The 8,614-nt window shown below is 39.5% G+C and overlaps 1 long non-coding RNA gene across 1 annotated transcript in view; it reads right to left on the bottom strand.

Moving 5' to 3' along the window:
* Positions 1–59: 59 nt before the first annotated feature.
* The window catches only part of LOC141176356 (uncharacterized), a 51,480-nt gene continuing 42,925 nt past the window's right edge, over positions 60–8,614 (bottom strand). Inside the window, exon 3 of the long non-coding RNA XR_012253142.1 lies at positions 60–365. This is a non-coding gene — a long non-coding RNA (uncharacterized lncRNA). The remainder of the gene's footprint in view (positions 366–8,614) is intronic.

Raw genomic sequence — 8,614 nt, 5'->3', positions numbered from 1 at the left:
AACTTCACGCCTCTCTTGTCACCTCAATTACTTCCGGATAAAATAAAAGAGAAATCGAGTTAAAAAATGATGATTTTATTTACAAAACATTCCAACGTTAACGAGCGGTGATTAGTAAGACGCATCGTTATTAATCAATCAGTACGTGATGAAGGCTGGATACCGGGGATGTCGGGGGGAGAAGGACGTTTCCTTCTATGTGCCGGCCAGGGAGTCATGGATACTTTTATAGGGGAGGTGGAGTTTAAGGGTTTACTTCTTTTGTCCCATAGGAGACACCGTTGATTTCGTAGATCGTCTTGTTCTCGCGTTCAGATACTTCAGGGGGTCACACGGGCACTTTATACATCTTCCGTATGGGATTTCTGGTGGAAAGAAAAGATGAAAGTTTTAGAGGAGAAGTAACAGATTGTAATAGATAGTAATCATAGATAAAGTGTAGGATCTGTCAGATACCGCCATGCTGAGCACTACCGCTACTATATCTCTACTATACCGCTACTATATCTCTACTATACCGCTACAATATCTCTACTATACCGCTACTATATCTCTACTATACCTCTACTATACCGCTACTATATCTCTACTATACCGCTACTATATCTCTACTATATCTCTACTATACCGCTACTATACCGCTACTATACCTCTACTATACCGCTACTATACCTCTACTATACCTCTACTATATCTCTACTATATCTCTACTATATCTCTACTATACCTCTACTATACCGCTACTATATCTCTACTATACCACTACTATATCTCTACTATACCGCTACTATATCTATACTATACCTCTACTATACCGCTACTATATCTCTACTATACCGCTACTATATCTCTACTATAGCTCTACTATACCGCTACTATACCGCTACTATACCTCTACTATACCGCTACTATACCTCTACTATACCTCTACTATATCTCTACTATATCTCTACTATATCTCTACTATATCTCTACTATACCGCTACTATATCTCTACTATACCGCTACAATATCTCTGCTATATCTCTACTATACCGCTACTATATCTCTACTATATCTCTACTATACCTCTACTATACCGCTACTATATCTCTACTATACCACTACTATATCTCTACTATACCGCTACTATATCTATACTATACCTCTACTATACCGCTACTATATCTCTACTATACCGCTACTATATCTCTACTATACCGCTACTATATCTCTACTATATCTCTACTATATCTCTACTATACCGCTACTATATCTCTACTATATCTCTACTATACCTCTACTATATCTCTACTATACCGCTACTATATCTCTACTATACCGCTACTATATCTCTACTATACCGCTACAATATCTCTACTATATCTCTACTATACCGCTACTATATCTCTACTATACCGCTACTATATCTCTACTATACCTCTACTATACCGCTACTATATCTCTACAATACCGCTACAATATCTCTGCTATATCTCTACTATACCGCTACTATATCTCTACTATACCTCTACTATACCGCTACTATATCTCTACTATACCGCTACTATATCTCTACTATACCGCTACTATATCTCTACTATACCTCTACTATACCGCTACTATATCTCTACTATACTGCTACTATATCTCTACTATACCGCTACTATATCTCTACTATATCTCTACTATACCGCTACTATATCTCTACTATACCTCTACTATATCTCTACTATACCGCTACTATATCTCTACTATACCTCTACTATACCGCTACTATATCTCTACTATATCTCTACTATACCGCTACTATATCTCTACTATACCTCTACTATATCTCTACTATACCGCTACTATATCTCTACTATACCTCTACTATACCGCTACTATATCTCTACAATACCGCTACAATATCTCTGCTATATCTCTACTATACCGCTACTATATCTCTACTATACCTCTACTATACCGCTACTATATCTCTACTATACCGCTACTATATCTCTACTATACCGCTACTATATCTCTACTATACCTCTACTATACCGCTACTATATCTCTACTATACTGCTACTATATCTCTACTATACCGCTACTATATCTCTACTATATCTCTACTACACCGCTACTATATCTCTACTATACCGCTACTATATCTCTACTATATCTCTACTATACCGCTACTATATCTCTACTATACTGCTACTATATCTCTACTATACCGCTACTATATCTCTACTATATCTCTACTATATCTCTACTATATCTCTACTATACCGCTACTATATCTCTACTATACCGCTACTATATCTCTACTACACCGCTACTATATCTCTACTACACCGCTACTATATCTCTACTATATCTCTACTATACCGCTACTATATCTCTACTATATCTCTACTATACCGCTACTATATCTCTACTATATCTCTACTATACCTCTACTATATCTCTACTATACCGCTACTATATCTCTACTATACCGCTACAATATCTCTACTATACCGCTACTATATCTCTACTATACCGCTACAATATCTCTACTATATCTCTACTACACCGCTACTATATCTCTACTATATCTCTACTATACCGCTACTATATCTCTACTATACCGCTGTTATATCTCTACTATACCGCTACTATATCTCTACTATACCGCTACTATATCTCTACTATACCGCTACTATACCTCTACTATATCTCTACTATATCTCTACTATACCGCTACTATATCGCTACTATATCTCTACTATGCCGCTACTATACCGCTACTATATCTCTACTATACCGCTACTATATCTCTACTATATCTCTACTATACCTCTACTATATCTCTACTATACCGCTACTATATCTCTACTATACCGCTACTATATCTCTACTATACCGCTACTATATCTCTACTATACCGCTACTATACCGCTACTATATCTCTACTATACCGCTACTATATCTCTACTATACCGCTACTATATCTCTACTATACCGCTACTATACCTCTACTATATCTCTACTATACCGCTACTATATCTCTACTATACCGCTACTATATCTCTACTATACCGCTACTATACCGCTACTATATCTCTACTATACCGCTACTATACCTCTACTATATCTCTACTATACCGCTACTATATCTCTACTATACCGCTACTATACCTCTACTATATCTCTACTATACCGCTACTATATCTCTACTATACCGCTACTATATCTCTACTATACCGCTACTATACCGCTACTATATCTCTACTATACCGCTACTATATCTCTACTATACCGCTACTATATCTCTACTATATCTCTACTATACCGCTACTATACCTCTACTATATCTCTACTATACCGCTACTATATCTCTACTATACCGCTACTATATCTCTACTATATCTCTACTATACCGCTACTATACCTCTACTATATCTCTACTATACCGCTACTATACCGCTACTATACCTCTACTATATCTCTACTATACCGCTACTATACCTCTACTATATCTCTACTATGCCGCTACTATATCTCTACTATACCGCTACTATATCTCTACTATACCTCTACTGTACCGCTACTATACCTCTACTATATCTCTACTATACCGCTACTATACCGCTACTATATCTCTACTATATCTCTACTATACCGCTACTATACCTCTACTATATCTCTACTATGCCGCTACTATATCTCTACTATACCTCTACTATATCTCTACTATACCTCTACTATACCTCTACTATACCTCTACTATACCTCTACTATATCTCTACTATACCGCTACTATATCTCTACTATACCGCTACTATACCGCTACTATATCTCTACTATACCGCTACTATATCTCTACTATACCGCTACTATATCTCTACTATATCTCTGCTATACCTCTACTATACCGCTACTATATCTCTACTATACCGCTACTATATCTCTACTATACCTCTACTATATCTCTACTATACCGCTACTATACCTCTACTATACCGCTACTATACCTCTACTATACCTCTACTATACCTCTACTATATCTCTACTATACCGCTACTATATCTCTACTATATCTCTACTATACCTCTACTATACCTCTACTATACCGCTACTATACCTCTACTATACCTCTACTATATCTCTACTATACCGCTACTATATCTCTACTATACCGCTACTATACCGCTACTATATCTCTACTATACCGCTACTATACCTCTACTATACCTCTACTATACCTCTACTATATCTCTACTATACCGCTACTATATCTCTACTATATCTCTACTATACCTCTACTATACCTCTACTATACCGCTACTATACCTCTACTATACCTCTACTATATCTCTACTATACCGCTACTATATCTCTACTATACCGCTACTATACCGCTACTATATCTCTACTATACCGCTACTATATCTCTACTATACCGCTACTATATCTCTACTATATCTCTACTATACCTCTACTATACCGCTACTATATCTCTACTATACCGCTACTATATCTCTACTATACCTCTACTATACCTCTACTATATCTCTACTATACCGCTACTATACCTCTACTATACCGCTACTATATCTCTACTATACCTCTACTATATCTCTACTATACCTCTACTATACCGCTACTATACCTCTACTATACCGCTACTATACCTCTACTATACCTCTACTATATCTCTACTATACCGCTACTATACCGCTACTATACCTCTACTATACCGCTACTATACCTCTACTATACCTCTACTATATCTCTACTATATCTCTACTATACCTCTACTATACCGCTACTATATCTCTACTATACCGCTACTATATCTCTACTATATCTCTACTATACCTCTACTACACCGCTACTATATCTCTACTATACCGCTACTATATCTCTACTATACCTCTACTATACCTCTACTATACCACTACTATATCTCTACTATACCGCTACTATATCTCTACGATACCGCTGCTATACCGCTACTATATCTCTTCTATACCTCTACTATACCGCTACTATACCGCTACTATATTTCTACTATACCGCTACTATACCTCCTGCCATGACATCAGCTAGATGAGCAGCTGGGGTGTGGTATAAGGGGTGTGGTCTCGTTATTATATCAGTGATGTCATCACCAGGGGGTGGAGCTGACATCCTCCCATGTATACAGGTGGTTGTCAGCGGTGATAGATGAGGAGCTGGGGTGTGGTATAAGGGGTGTGGTCTCGTTATTATATCAGTGATGTCATCACCAGGGGGTGGAGCTGACCTCCTCCCATGTATACAGGTGGTTGTCAGCGGTGATAGATGAGGAGCTGGGGTGTGGTATAAGGGGTGTGGTCTCGTTATTATACCAGTGATGTCATCACCAGGGGGTGGAGCTGACATCCTCCCATGTATACAGGCGGTTGTCAGCGGTGATAGATGAGGAGCTGGGGTGTCGTATAAGGGGTGTGGTCTCGTTATTATACCAGTGATGTCATCACCAGGGAGTGGAGCTGACATCCTCCCATGTATACAGGCGGTTGTCAGCGGTGATAGATGAGGAGCTGGGGTGTCGTATAAGGGGTGTGGTCTCGTTATTATATCAGTGATGTCATCACCAGGGGGTGGAGCTGACCTCCTCCCATGTATACAGGTGGTTGTCAGCGGTGATAGATGAGGAGCTGGGGTGTGGTATAAGGGGTGTGGTCTCGTTATTATATCAGTGATGTCATCACCAGGGGGTGGAGCTGACCTCCTCCCATGTATACAGGTGGTTGTCAGCGGTGATAGATGAGGAGCTGGGGTGTGGTATAAGGGGTGTGGTCTCGTTATTATATCAGTGATGTCATCACCAGGGGGTGGAGCTGACCTCCTCCCATGTATACAGGTGGTTGTCAGCGGTGATAGATGAGGAGCTGGGGTGTGGTATAAGGGGTGTGGTCTCGTTATTATATCAGTGATGTCATCACCAGGGGGTGGAGCTGACCTCCTCCCATGTATACAGGTGGTTGTCAGCGGTGATAGATGAGGAGCTGGGGTGTCGTATAAGGGGTGTGGTCTCGTTATTATATCAGTGATGTCATCACCAGGGGGTGGAGCTGACCTCCTCCCATGTATACAGGTGGTTGTCAGCGGTGATAGATGAGGAGCTGGGGTGTCGTATAAGGGGTGTGGTCTCGTTATTATACCAGTGATGTCATCACCAGGGGGTGGAGCTGACATCCTCCCATGTATACAGGCGGTTGTCAGCGGTGATAGATGAGGAGCTGGGGTGTCGTATAAGGGGTGTGGTCTCGTTATTATACCAGTGATGTCATCACCAGGGGGTGGAGCTGACATCCTCCCATGTATACAGGTGGTTGTCAGCGGTGATAGATGAGGAGCTGGGGTGTGGTATAAGGGGTGTGGTCTCGTTATTATACCAGTGATGTCATCACCAGGGGGTGGAGCTGACATCCTCCCATGTATACAGGCGGTTGTCAGCGGTGATAGATGAGGAGCTGGGGTGTGGTATAAGGGGTGTGGTCTCGTTATTATATCAGTGATGTCATCACCAGGGGGTGGAGCTGACCTCCTCCCATGTATACAGGTGGTTGTCAGCGGTGATAGATGAGGAGCTGGGGTGTGGTATAAGGGGTGTGGTCTCGTTATTATACCAGTGATGTCATCACCAGGGGGTGGAGCTAACATCCTCCCATGTATACAGGCGGTTGTCAGCGGTGATAGATGAGGAGCTGGGGTGTGGTATAAGGGGTGTGGTCTCGTTATTATACCAGTGATGTCATCACCAGGGGGTGGAGCTGACATCCTCCCATGTATACAGGCGGTTGTCAGCGGTGATAGATGAGGAGCTGGGGTGTGGTATAAGGGGTGTGGTCTCGTTATTATACCAGTGATGTCATCACCAGGGGGTGGAGCTGACCTCCTCCCATGTATACAGGTGGTTGTCAGCGGTGATAGATGAGGAGCTGGGGTGTGGTATAAGGGGTGTGGTCTCGTTATTATATCAGTGATGTCATCACCAGGGGGTGGAGCTGACATCCTCCCATGTATACAGGCGGTTGTCAGCGGTGATAGATGAGGAGCTGGGGTGTGGTATAAGGGGTGTGGTCTCGTTATTATACCAGTGATGTCATCACCAGGGGGTGGAGCTGACATCCTCCCATGTATACAGGCGGTTGTCAGCGGTGATAGATGAGGAGCTGGGGTGTGGTATAAGGGGTGTGGTCTCGTTATTATATCAGTGATGTCATCACCAGGGGGTGGAGCTGACATCCTCTCATGTATACAGGCGGTTGTCAGCGGTGATAGATGAGGAGCTGGGGTGTGGTATAAGGGGTGTGGTCTCGTTATTATACCAGTGATGTCATCACCAGGGGGTGGAGCTGACATCCTCCCATGTATACAGGCGGTTGTCAGCGGTGATAGATGCATCTTATTGGCATTTGAGTTTTCTCATCCTCTATTTCTGATATTATAGAGAATATATAGACGTCTCTAGAAATGGAGGAAATGTAACTGAGCCGGATATATGATCTCTCTGTAAAGCTGCGGAACGTTCTACAACATGAATCTGTGTAATGTCCTGAATGATGAATGAGGAGAAATATCCGCAAAACACCAAGAGAAACCGAAGAGATCACAGAGGAAAAGTGCGAATATTCATCTGTATAACACCCCCGAGGCTGAGAAAGACCCCTGCACTGTGTCATCTGTCCATCCATAATATCTATCATCTATTATCTGTCATCTATCTATCATCTATCTATTATCTATCATCTATCTATCATCTATCTATTATCTATCTATTATCTATCTATTATCTATCTATTATCTATTATCTATCATCTATCTATCATCTATCTATTATCTATCTATTATCTATCTATCATCTATTATCTGTCATCTATCTATCATCTATCTATTATCTATCTATTATCTATCTATTATCTATCTATCCATCTATCATCTATCTATTATCTATCTATTATCTATCTATTATCTATCATCTATCTATCATCTATCTATTATCTATCTATTATCTATCTATTATCTATCATCTATCTATTATCTATCATCTATCTATCATCTATCTATTATCTATCTATCATCTATCTATCATCTATTATCTATCTATTATCTATCATCTATCTATTATCTATCATCTATCTATTATCTATCATCTATTATCTATCATCTATCTATTATCTATCTATCATCTATCTATTATCTATTATCTATCTATTATCTATCATCTATCATCTATCTATCATCTATCTATTATCTATCATCTATCTATTATCTATCATCTATCTATCATCTATCTATTATCTATTATCTATCTATCATCTATCTATCATCTATCTATTATCTATCTATCTATCTATCATCTATCTATCATCTATCTATTATCTATCATCTATCTATTATCTATCATCTATCTATCATCTATCTATCATCTATCTATTATCTATCATCTATCTATTATCTATCATCTATCTATCATCTATTATCTATTATCTATCTATTATCTATCTATTATCTATCATCTATCTATTATCTATCATCTATCCATTATCTATCTATTATCTATCTATTATCTATCTATCTATTATCTATCTATCATCTATCTATTATCTAT

Source organism: Phyllobates terribilis, unplaced genomic scaffold (genome assembly GCF_046119375.1).
Source record: "Phyllobates terribilis strain yellow unplaced genomic scaffold, ASM4611937v1 Scaffold_25__1_contigs__length_18738178, whole genome shotgun sequence".
Classification (NCBI taxonomy): domain Eukaryota; kingdom Metazoa; phylum Chordata; class Amphibia; order Anura; family Dendrobatidae; genus Phyllobates; species Phyllobates terribilis.
This window is presented reverse-complemented; position numbering and strand designations above follow the sequence as displayed.